Source organism: Diceros bicornis, chromosome 31, assembly GCF_020826845.1.
Source record: "Diceros bicornis minor isolate mBicDic1 chromosome 31, mDicBic1.mat.cur, whole genome shotgun sequence".
Taxonomy (NCBI): Eukaryota; Metazoa; Chordata; class Mammalia; order Perissodactyla; family Rhinocerotidae; genus Diceros; species Diceros bicornis.
In genome coordinates, this window is record NC_080770.1 from 21,045,562 (window position 1) to 21,055,327 (window position 9,766).

The 9,766-nt window shown below is 38.9% G+C and overlaps 1 pseudogene; it reads left to right on the forward strand.

Annotated features, from left to right (window-relative positions):
• The first annotated feature begins 8,627 nt into the window (after positions 1 to 8,627).
• Positions 8,628 to 9,602, forward strand: LOC131395779 (olfactory receptor 4C6-like; annotated as a pseudogene).
• The last annotated feature ends 164 nt before the right edge of the window (positions 9,603 to 9,766 follow it).

Consider the following 9,766-nt stretch of genomic DNA (forward strand, 5'->3'; position numbering starts at 1 on the left):
GCTGTGCATAATGCCAAGAAATTGATGATATATATAAATAATGTGGATTATATGTGTTGTATACTGTGAAAGAAAATGAACAAATTTTGCAGATCACTGACAGAAAAAAAATCCCAGATACTAACATTTATTGAGTACTTAATAATAGCTAGGCTCTCTGACATGTACTTTTGATAGCTTTTAATGTGCTTTACCAAGGCTTCAATGTTCGTGTGCACAGATTCAGGATACGCAATGGAAAGAACAACTATAAATCCCTAGTTTGATGATTCTAGAGTATATTTTTCTCCAGAGTCCCACTGCTGCTTTACTAAATTTTTCATGCATATGTTACTTGGATGAAATTGGCTTTTTCATAGAACCTTGATCTCAGAACTTCTTTTATTTTTGCTTTGTCTGTGGTAAAGCAAAAAAGAAGATAGAAATTCTTAGATAGATATATGCAGAAGGAACAGTTGGGGAGTGAAAAATTCACTACTCATTCGTTTTTTTTGCCATTATGAATTTACCAAAAGCAAAAACAGAGACACTCAAAAAAGGAAGAAAGAATAATTTATAGCCTATCTTTAATTCTTTTTCTTGGCACAAAAAATAAGCCAGGGCCGGCTGCATGGCTTAGCAGTTAAGTGTGCGTGCTCCGCTACTGGCGGCCCGGGTTCAGATCCCAGGCGCGCACCGACACACCACTTGTCCAGCCATGCTGAGGCTGCGTCCCACATACAGCAACTAGAAGGATGTGCGACTATGGCATACAACTGTCTACTGGAGCTTTGGGGGGAAAAAAAAGGAGGAGGATTGGCAATAGATGTTAGCGCAGAGCCAGTCTTCCTCAGCAAAAAAAAAGAGGGGGATTAGCATGGATGTTAGCTCAGGGCTGATCTTCCCCACACACACACAAAAAAAGCCAGAAATTTTTAAATTACTCTGAATTTGGTCTTATTTTCTTAATATCATTATGGCACACAGCTTTTGTTGAGCATAAAAGATGTTTTTTCTTTTTCCTTACTAAGACTTGAGGAGCCATTTGAAGCAACAAGGGTAAACAGTCTTTAATCTCAACATAAAGGCATATAGTTATGTTCCAAAGCTATTGCTCTGTAGGTGTGACACATATATTTACATTAGATGAACACTTAATTATCTATCAGGCATATTCACTTCAGTTAGGTGATTTATCACATACTAAATTGGTAGTTTCAATATTGCTATGCCCATTTTACAGAGAAATTGATGTCAAGAGAAGTTTACTAATTTACTTGCCTCAAGTCGTATACCTAAGAGTTTCAGCTACAAAATTTGAATCCATGTTTTTCAGATCTCAGTCCTACTTTCTTTGAAATAAAACACAGTTGCCCATGGTATGTTTATATCTTTAGATAAGAAACTTTTCTGCAGTCTTAATGATTCACCTTGTCCTTCAAGAAAGATGGTGTCAAATTTGTTGTAGCCTTGTCTCACTTGTGGCAATATACCTAAGCAGTAACGCTCCTCTGTGTACATGGAAAATTTCAGATCTTTCTACGTTACTACATAACGCGTTATATATCAAAGCTTCTCTGACTATAACATTCCAACTTGTGTTACTTCTCACAAATTTTCCTTTCTCAAACTCACTGGTCATCGAGAGCTGTTTTTTAATTTGACCATCCAGTAATGCCAGAACATAGTACACTGTTCTTTGGGGTGACTGGGTGTTCTAGCTTATAAACGGCTGTCTCAAATTCATAAGAAATAGGACATTTTCCCACAAGGTCTAGGCCTGGAAGATGATGTAAATAGCACTTAGTCTATTAAAAATGATCAAATTTGCAATTGCTAGTGAGAAATAACCATTTAAGCAGAATCTAGATTAAATGACGTGGTTCATTTTGACTGTCAGACAGGAGATGAGTGTAAGCCAGGGGTAAGGATAGGAAAAGTATACAGTAAATGTTGTTTCTACTCTAAGACAAAAGAGAGGATTTGAAGAGGGAAACTAAGGCCAATCATTATGTCTTAGGGGTGACACCAAGTGCTCAGTGCAGGGGTGAGAAGATTAATGAGACACAAATTTTAAATTGTGAACAGCAATCTTGGAAGGTGTGAGAACTGAAGGAGGAAGTATAAAGCAGTCTGACATTCTCAGTAGATGAGATCTTGCTGGTTTGTGAAAAATTTCAAGGAATTTTAAGATGTCCCTTTGTACTCATCATCAAGAATCTCTCTTGAGGGCCAGCTGCCACCTGATTTTTCCTAATACTTAAAATAACATATAAGGAAACAGGTATATTTACTCCAAAAATTATTAAGATAAATAATATTTGGATCTGTTGTATAAGGAAATTTTGGTTTATATGGACTTTTAATTCAGTGAAAATATTAGGCATTAAGTGAGGGGAGTGAGCTAACCCTTGTTTAAGGCCAACTGTGAGGCATATATTTTGAAAGGTTCTTTACACACTTTAACTCTCTAAATGTAGCAACAAGTTTTATTAGTCTTTAGTCTATTTTATATAGGAAGAAAATGAAACACAATGAAGTTAAGCAAGGATATCAAATCTTTTAGACCCTGTCATCTCTACTCTTCCCACTTCACAGTACTCCTTGCTAGCATGACGTGAAAACATCAAAACACAGAACTGATCATTGGCTGCCTTGTCAAGAGCACCCTTGAGGCATTCTTCCCTTATTTCAGGGGCCACTTTCTTCCCTGAGCTGTCCCTTGACATCCTTCCCGGGTTACTTGCACTCTCTTGATTCCTCATGTGTCAAAGGAAAGCCGTCTGCTAATCTCATGTCCACAGATGTATTTCCCTTCATGGATATCACAGAAAGTGGGATGTAATGGGCTCAAGAAATGAAATTCAAATGGTTGAATTTCAAAGAAAGTGACACATGGTGAGAGAGATGTTTGGAGAAAGAATAAGCATCGTAATCATTGAGGAGACTGATACTCGGGGCATGAAGGTAGCGCCTTGAATAGTTAAATGTTGTTTCTATGGGACTTTTCCCATTGTTATCCCATAGTGTTAATATTTATTACTTGAAAAATGACTCCATGGTCATTTAAGTTTAGGAAATTTTAACTTATTTCATTTATCCAAAAAATATTGTTTGGTGCCTACAGTGTGCTGGAGAGTTCTGGGGGCTCTTGAATACCACAGACAAGGGCTGTGTTTCTGTGGAACTTAATTTCCAGTCTGGAATAGATGGATAATAAACAAGTTAACAAATAACTAAAAAATGTAATTGTGTTAGTAATAAGTTTTCTGAAAAACGTTTTATTAAGAGGGTGATGCAGAAGAGAAGAATTGGATACAGATTTGTATAGTGGTTTGAAGCACAACTAGAATTTTAGTTAGGCCCAAGATTAAATAACCATGTTATTTCCCCCTTTCCTTTTTTTTTTTTTTTCGATGAGGAAGATTAGCCCTGAGCTAACATCTGTTGCCAATCCTCCTCTTTTTGCTGAGAAAGATAGGCCTTGGGCTAACATCCATGCCCATTTTCCTTTACTTTATATGTGGGACACCTGCCACAGCATGGCTTGACAAGCAGTGCGTAGGTCCATGCCTAGGATCTGAACCCGCGAAACCCAGGATGCCGAAGTGCACTGTGCAAACTTAACCACTGCCCCAGGGCCGCCCCCTCCCCTTTCCTTTTATACGTAAGTTACTCTAACACATGCATTTGCAATGGGGATGTTTTCCCTCCCAGGTAGGTAAAAATGGTTTCTTGGGAGATGAAAGTATCTTACTATTTTTACATAAATAACATAGATATACATAAAGTACATAGATAGTAAATCTGTGGTGTCAATATTTTGGGAGAGTGATTAGGGGAACGGAATGTCTAAAAAGTGCCTTAAGTGGGCAATGATGAAACAAAAAGATTGAGGAGAACTGCTTAATCCATGGTTAGGTGAGAACATGGAGTAGTTTTAGAATGTTAGTAGAGAAAATACAAGTGCGAGGTTGGCCCATTACCTGTGAGGATCATATTTAGTAAAATTGAGAAATTCTTCCTTCTCAGGAGGCTTCCCAGGGTGTATGGTCAACTATATTAATGAACCAGTTGTAATCTGTGAAGTTCATTGTAAATGTAGGATATTGGTATTTTTTAGCATTGAAGGTGGAAAAAGAATAAAGACTATAACCACAAATATTTCTAAATTGAAAACATGTCATATGAGAGTACAATTTGTTATGGAGGGAGACTGAATCTAGTTCTTATTTTTTTCTGGCTGAGGCACTTTTCTAATCCTTAATAATGTCCACTGTCCTTCAGGTAGATGTGACACAATTTTATTAATACTCTTAAAAGATGAAAGAGCACCGGATTAGGTGATAGAGAAATTTGGTCTTGGTACTTGCTAGGTGGCCAAGAATAAATCCTATTGACTTTTCTTCATTTATGTTATCAGGCAGATGGATCACTCGTGGCCATTCTGTTATTGAAGAAGAGGTCTTAGTTGTGGAGCAAATAATTGGATGGTTAACACCATGATCTGGTTTTGTGTTTGTGGAGCATCAGCTTGGCCTGGCTCCAGTGAAGTTCTGCCCCTGGGAAACATGGATCATTGCAGGGGTGGATGGGAATTCAACGGAATGGTGATTAGCTCCTGAGTCAGTAGAGACACAGCCTCAAAGGGATGCAATTGGAATGATGCAAATCTGCACACTTTGAAATTCTGTGTCATTTGTAGATGACCCTCTGTCCTCTTTTAGCCCAGGTCTATTACCCAAAGGGGGACATCTTATTAATGATGTTTCTTCTAAGACGTGGATTGCAAACTGTTTGCAAATTAAGCTCAAAGTGCAGCCAAATGGCAGACACAGTTCTGTGAATGATTTTGTTAACAGCTTAGCTGGCTGTCTTTTTTGGCAAAATTTTCTATTTAGATGAAATTTAAATTCCTTTACCAATCGCAAGGGTTGTTTTCTACTTAAGTCCTTGGACACTTAGAGCAGCTGTTTTAAATCTTTCTTTAAAATCATTAGAAACTCTGGTCCTACCAAAATAACTTCCCCTTAAGTGATTGGATAACTTGTTCCCAGTGAAGGTCTCACTTGCCTCCACACTTGGATTTGCTACATTAAAACTCTCATGTCATGCTTCATAGCATTTTGGTAGAAGAAAGTTCACGTTGAGTACATCCTGGATGGGGCCAGACCTTTGGTGACCCTGACATGATATTAGAAATTTTACTTGCACAATGTCTACCTTCTACTTCCTGGGTCCATCAGGTAACTGGCTTTTAGAGATTGCAGAGATGACATCTGACTGAGTTTTGGAGGTGACTTCAAAAACTTATTTGAATATTAAACATGTTCTTATTAATTTGAACTATTTTGAAATCATTGAAATAATTGAATCACCTATGCACATGCAATTATGTTATACTTAAAATACGCCTGTTTTATCTATATACACAAATTGTGGCCTTGGGATGAAGCACCTTGAGCTATCAACAGTTTTTAGCTTGATCTACTTTATTTTGGCAAATTATCAAAACTCAAGTGTCTACCTTTTGACCTCTATCTAGGTGATGAGATTAGCAAATAAAAGAGTGTGTTTATGTTTCAGAGATGAGCTCTTAGGAAGGGAAGGAACACATACCTCAGTCTCGTTAGGATAGTGGGAAAGGTCATGGGTTCAGAATGAGCAGAGTTAGTTCTCTATCCCAGTCAGACCACTGACTGACAAGGTAACCTTCAAATCCTGCAAAAATAAAACAATGCAATAGCAATTAAAGTCAGTAGGTCTCAAGTAGTTATTATTTGAGGGTACTGTGATAAGAGCTGCATGATTTTGTCTTAATTCTCACAAAAGCCATATGAGATAAGAACTAATATTGTCCTGATTTTTTGAGGCAGTGGATAAGGCTTAGAGAACTTGTGCAGCTTGCTCAAAGCCTTTTGGTGGCTATGTGATCAAGTTCGTAGCAGAGGCTACTGACCACTATGCTTGGACATAACAGGCATGAGAATGTTTGGAGAGTGCTATTCAAATATTCATCATGATTATTTTCCATTTCTATAAGCTCCTGACTTCCTCCTGCCTCCGCCTATGCCATCTGTTATCAGCAAATTCATTACCACTCCTCCTTCACGCCTCACATCCTCCCCGATGCCCCCTGCACCACCGTCATCTTGGATATTTGTTACACGCATCTGCACAGACTTCATATCAGCAATAATTCAATGATCGTCTTAGCTAAGGAACAGGACTAGCTGGTATGTCTAGGGCAGTAAGAGGTGGGCTTGACTGCAGTGGGAGGGAGATACATAAAATGATGAAATTGATTACATGGGGAAGGGTCTTGGATGTCAGATTGGGAAGTTGAGATGTATACTAGTAATCAAAAGAGATTTGTGATGAATTCATAGATTTTTAAAACAGAAGGGGCATTATTATCTTTCGTAGTGCAGTTTGTTTTAAAATGTTTTAAGTCACGAGATGGCTCAAAGGAAATCTTACTTGAAATGTAAACATTTAATGCAGGTAAGAACCATATTGCTGTGTTTGAAAGGGACAGAGTCTCTGAGATGGCTCCTTTGAAGCCCTAGATTTCCATTCATTTGCCATAACTGTCTCATACCCAGAGTAGTGAGAAATGTAACAACAGATTAGAGCAGTTAGAGGGACAACCTGGAATAAAACCTAGCTATCTTGATTTCCCAGAAGGTGTTTCTTCTACTTCATTAGGACTATTAAAGAGCTTCTGAAGTTCTTAGGCTGGAGATGGGAGAGGCTGGGGTTAGTCCATATTGTAGACATGCAAAGAGTGTCTAGGTAACTGCATACTTTGTTAAATAGAGGGATAATTCTAAGAATATGCCTTTGAGTATTTAGGGGAGTCTAAGAGAACATGTAGTTTACATCTCCATTTAAAGCAATAATCTAATATATTCCCACCAAGTCACAGATAGCCCTTGCTTAAGTAACCCTAGCAAACAGAAGTTTGCTACTGAAGCAGTTCTTTTACCATATCATTTGTCTGCAGTAACAATTGTATTTAGCTAGTTGAGGCCACTGCTCACTTCTTTAGTGGTATAATGTAATGGTTGAGAACTTGTGTTTCAAAATGAGATTTCCCGGATTCATAATCCCCAGTCATTTTAGATGAGATGTTTAATGTCTCCAAGTCTCAATTTCTTCATCCTCAAGGTAGGATTTGTGATAGCACATATTTCATATGATATGAAAAATAAATGCAATAATGCATGCAACGTACCTAGCACCTTGCTGTAAACAGTGTGAAATAAATGAGTTGTTTTACTGAGATTTTGACTATTTAGAATTCTTTGTTTCGTATGGAATCATCCCTTCACAAGGAACAATGGAAGGAATGATTTACACTGAATCAGGCTCGTGTTCAGAGATGGTGTCAGCTAAGTTGGATCTGGATCTTCCTGGAGCAGAGAAAGAGACTTAATGTTTTATTTTCTTTAATCAGCGTATCTGGAAAATGATTAGAGTCTTGGAAGCTTAGTCAGTACTTGTAACTTCTAGTTTCAGGATTGGATTTTATATATGTATGTATATAATTAGAACATGCTCTTTATTGTGGAATTGTCATTGAAGTTTAACAATTGTAGAATTGTTTAATGAAATGAGCACAGAAAGCATAAATCTATCTCACTTGATTGTTATGAAAATGAAATTATACCATGAATCACAGTGTCTCTTTCATATTGAGCACTTGATATTATCATCAGAGAAGAAACATAGCTTGCTATTGGTATTGATTTTGAATCAGGAAAAGCTGGATTTGAATTTGGCTTCAATGTTTACTAGTTGTGGAAACTTGGCATCATTTTTCACCCCTTTAAGCTTCAGTATCTTATCTATAAAATGAAGAAAATGTATCATAAGATAATCCACGGGCTGAGACATAGCAGAAAGTCATTGAATATGAGCAATACATAATAATAAAAATATAACTCAATTTGAGAAGGAAGAAATGTAGATGGAAAAAGCATAGTTATTAAAAAAGAGAGAGTCCTTGGGTTATGACCTATCTGTCTTAAGAGGCTCTCCAACTACCCCATTCAGGTGCTCAATGAGTATATGGAATAAAAGACTGAGAATTCATATGAAATGTTCCAAATTCTTGGCTCTTGGGTGTGTCTAGTGATACATTGAGGTCAGCTTCCCAGCTTGAGGTTTCCAAAATGCAGAGGCTGAGAGAAGGGTTTGTATGTGGGTAGGCTATTTTGGAAAACAGAATGGAGTGAACAGGGAGAGTGAAGCAGGGAAGGAAAGAAAGTTAATCCAAGATTGTGTTAAGCTGGTTACCATTTATCCACTGGTAAACGGTAGGCTTCTATCTACCAATACTCTAGGGTCTCCTTAAAGTGCGTTAACTCCTTCATCTTTCCAGGTGTGTGTATGAACCAGAATGATGAAGCAGGGTCTTCTAAGCATTTCAAGCAGCAAGTATCAGGACAGAAAGCAAGAGATACACCGGTGAGAGAAGGTGTTGTTGGGAAGATCAGTAGGATCAAGCTGTTGTCAGGCTAAAATTGTTAGCATCTGGTTGCTGTATCAATGGTTGGAGAAAAGGGCAGGTCAAGAGGGTATGAGATAGAGTTCAAAAATATCCAATACACTCAGTGATTACTAATAAAAAATGCTCTTCTTTTGTAGATTTTCCAGTTCAGAGCAATGTGCTTACATCAACCCATAGCAAATGGAGAATCCAAACAACATGACTGAATTCATTCTTTTGGGCATTATAAAGAATCCAGAGCTGCAGAAAATACTCTCTGCTATGTTTCTAACCATGTATGTGTCCACCATTTTGGGAAACCTACTCATCGTGGTAACCATGATGACAAGTCAGAGTCTGAGATCACCTATGTATTTTTTCCTTACTTCGTTGTCTCACATGGATGCCACCTACTCTTCTGTCATTGCTCCCAAGATGATTGTGGACTCCTTCTCTGAGAGCACTAAGATCTCCCTCGAAGGCTACATGGCCCAGCTCTTTGCAGAGCATTTCTTTGGTGGTGTGGGGATCATCCTCCTCACTGTGATGGCCTATGACCGCTATGTGGCCATCTGTAAGCCCCTGCACTACATGACCATCATGAGGCCTCAGGTGTACTGCCTGCTGCTGGGAGGGGCCTGGCTGGGGGATTTATCCATGTGGTAACACAGCTTCTCTCCATGTATCAAATACCCTTCTGTGGCCCCAATGTCATTGATCACTTTATGTGTGATTTGTTTCCATTGTTGAAACTGGCTTGCATGGACACCCACATCTCGGGCCTCTTAGTCATCCTCAACAGTGGGGTGATGTGTGTGATCACCTTCCTTGTCCTCATCAGCTCCTATGTGGTCATCCTCTGCTCCCTGAAGTCCTGCAGCCCTGAAGGGTGGTGCAAAGCTCTCTCCACCGGCGGCTCCCACCTCGCAGTGGTCGTCTTGCTCTTTGTGCCATGCATTTTCTTGTACATGAGAGCTGTGGCCACTTACCCCATAGACAAGCAATGGCTGTGTCCTTTACTATTGTCTCACCCATGTTAAATCCCTTGATCTACACCTTGAGGAGCACAGAGGTGAAGAATGCCATGAGGATGCTGTGGATGAACCAAGGGACCCTGAGCAATCACTAGCTTACATGCTGAGAACAAATCTTTCCTGCAAGGACAATGAGGTCTTGCTCTCCCCATTCATTCCAATTCACTGGGGACTCAGCAGCCAAGGGCGTGTTTTATGCATGCAAATCAGGTTAAGGTACTACGATCAAGTTGCTGCCCACCTCTCCAGGGCATTTTGT